The 2633-nt window shown below is 41.7% G+C and overlaps 1 protein-coding gene across 2 annotated transcripts in view; it reads left to right on the top strand.

Annotated features, from left to right (window-relative positions):
- Positions 1-2633, top strand: part of STK3 (serine/threonine kinase 3) — a 184071-nt gene that overhangs the window by 20811 nt on the left and 160627 nt on the right. The gene's annotated exons all lie outside the window — the stretch shown is intronic.

Here is a 2633-nt window from a genome sequence, read left to right as displayed (position 1 = left end):
AAATTATCACTCAGCTGTAGATCCTCAAATCATCTCTGAATTGGTGCTGACACTGTCCTTCCTTCTAGAGGGGGGCTACTTTTTTTCCCCATGGTCCCTGGGTGTGGTATAGAGTAGTCACCGCTCCAAGCTCGCTCCTGTGATGGACTACAATCTCAATACAAATTAGTAGACGAAACGCGAACTTGTAGTCCATCCCAGGAGCAAGCTTGGAGTGGTGGCTACTTTACAACACACACAGGGACCATGGGGAACAAAAGTAACCACCCTCCAGAAGGAAGGACAGTGTCGGCACCAATTCAGAGATGATTTGAGGATCTACAGCCGAGTGATACACAAATAAGATACGTTTTTGTTAATAGTTTCTGTCACTTTCTCTGAAAATGCACATTGACAAAGTCTCCTTAGCGTCATCAAAAATCAAGTGTGAATGGAGGCTAATGAGTATTGACACACAGAGGCAGTGTAATAGCAGATGCTCCATCCTGTGAGATCTGCATTACAATGCAGCCGCAATGGAAAGCTAATAGTGCCATCAAAACTAGACAGCAAAGCCAGATGTGTCTTGTATCAAAGTAAAAACCTTTGATAAAGAGCCACCATGGCAGATGTATCTTAAAGAGAACAATGCCAGTGAGATTTTATTCTAACTGCACGTGCGGGAGCTTTTATGAATTAGGTTAATGATGTGACTTCAAAGGATGGTAGAAGTGCTTATCTTATTATTATTTTTTTTTTAATCTTTTTTTATCATTAATTTTTTTTTTAATTCTAAAATGTTTTATTGTTGAGAGCATTCCAAGATGTGGACCAAAACTTGATGTTGTATAAAATCAGTATTGTGTAAAATAGATACCAGGATACGTCTATTTACAAGGTGTTCAGATATCAATGGAGGTGAGTCAGGAAGGATGGAAAGTATAACGGCTCTCGTATACAATATACTGAGCTTGTAAACCATGCACAGAACTTTGCTTCATTAATAATAGTGATGATGATAATTCATAATGTACTGAAAACAACAAAAAATAAGGATTTATATATTACAGGAAAATGCTTTACATTTTTGTATAACACAAGGTACTTAGTTGCCATTCAGGTCAGTATGAAACCATTTGTATTTCTATTAAAAAATAAAAAAAAATCCACCCTAGTTCTTTGTCAGAAGGAAAAAAACGTTTTTTCTTCTCTTTTTATTATCATGTCACAAGTGCAAGACTTAATCAACACAGGCGCAGAACAGCTCTCTTAAGCTGGCCATACACCTATAGATTATCTGCAGATTTTCTATGGTCAGATGGAAAAGGTGCAACAGATTCCTCCATCTACGCTACACTGTGTGGCTGGAGGAATCTCCCACTAGGCTAAGCTTCAGTATGTTAGTCGGCTGGCTTTCAAAATACCTGAACAATCTGATTGGATGCAGGCATTGTTCAGGTATTTTGAGAGCCAGCAGTGTTGACTAGCAAGATACTGAAGTTTGGCCCAGCAGGCGATTCCTCCATCCACACAGTTTAGCGTAGATGGAGGAATCCGTTGCACTTTTTCCATTGGACTATAGAAAAGTCTATAGGTGTGTGGCCAGCTTTATATTTCCACACAGACTAACTTGCCCTCTCGTTGCAAGAGGTCTAAGTGGCCTAATAGTGAGTAACACACACTGCATCTGTGCAATTATTTTATTATTGGTGTTTATGTAGCGCTGACAATTTACGCAGCTCTTTACGCATTGCACATTCTCATCAGTACCTAGCCATACAGGGCCAATTTAGACAGGAGCCAATTAACTTTCCAGCATGTCTTTGGAGTGTGAGCGGAAACTGGAGTACCCGGACGAAACCCACGCAAGAACAGGGAGAACATGCAAACTCCTTGCAGATAGTGTCCTTACCAGGATTTGCACCGGGGACCAGTGCTGCAAGGCAGAAGGGCTAACCACTACGCCACTGTGCTGCAATGTATTACTTGTTGACCGTTCCCAGCTTTGTGATCTAAAACTGGCCATACACTGCTCAAATTTGGTGCTGTGGTTGGCCATGTTTGCACCCTTCTGTTCTACAAAAATAAATTGTTCAGTTGAATTTTGTATAAGTAGCTGGGCAGAAAATTGTTGACTGAGCAGCGAATCTAGCCAACCAGCTGCAGTCATTGTCGGGGTGTTCTGACAGCTGTTGCACTGGCTGTCAAAATGCTATAGCCTGGCAGGGAAGAGTCTCCCATCCACCCTCCAATTAGTTTCCTATGTATTCTGAAAATGGCTGGCAGCCGCTATCAAAATGCTCGACCAGAGCCAGCAGCTCAATGGATCAGCTGATCGAGGGATGCCGGCAAACGAGGTGCCGACAGCGGCACCCACTGTGCAAATTTACAACATTTGCATAATGTATGGCCAGCTTAACCCCCTCCTTTCCCTCTCCCATATCAGACATATGTGCAGTTACCCTAATCCTCTCCTAATAAGCCATGATTCTGATTCTGATCAAGCATATTCTGTTTTCTTTTGCACTGTATATGTGGGTTCTCTAAGCTTATTAGGTGAGGATGATTTTGACTGCATATATAGCTCCCAGGAATTGCGGTGGTGTTAAAGGGACTTTATCGCCACAGAATCAATTTTACTAAAGACGTCACCT

The sequence above is a fragment of the Nanorana parkeri genome, unplaced genomic scaffold (genome assembly GCF_000935625.1).
Source record: "Nanorana parkeri isolate BGI_ZX_2015 unplaced genomic scaffold, ASM93562v1 scaffold16, whole genome shotgun sequence".
Taxonomy (NCBI): domain Eukaryota; kingdom Metazoa; phylum Chordata; class Amphibia; order Anura; family Dicroglossidae; genus Nanorana; species Nanorana parkeri.
The sequence above is the reverse complement of the archived record's forward strand: the minus strand, read 5'-3'. Positions and strand labels throughout refer to the sequence as shown.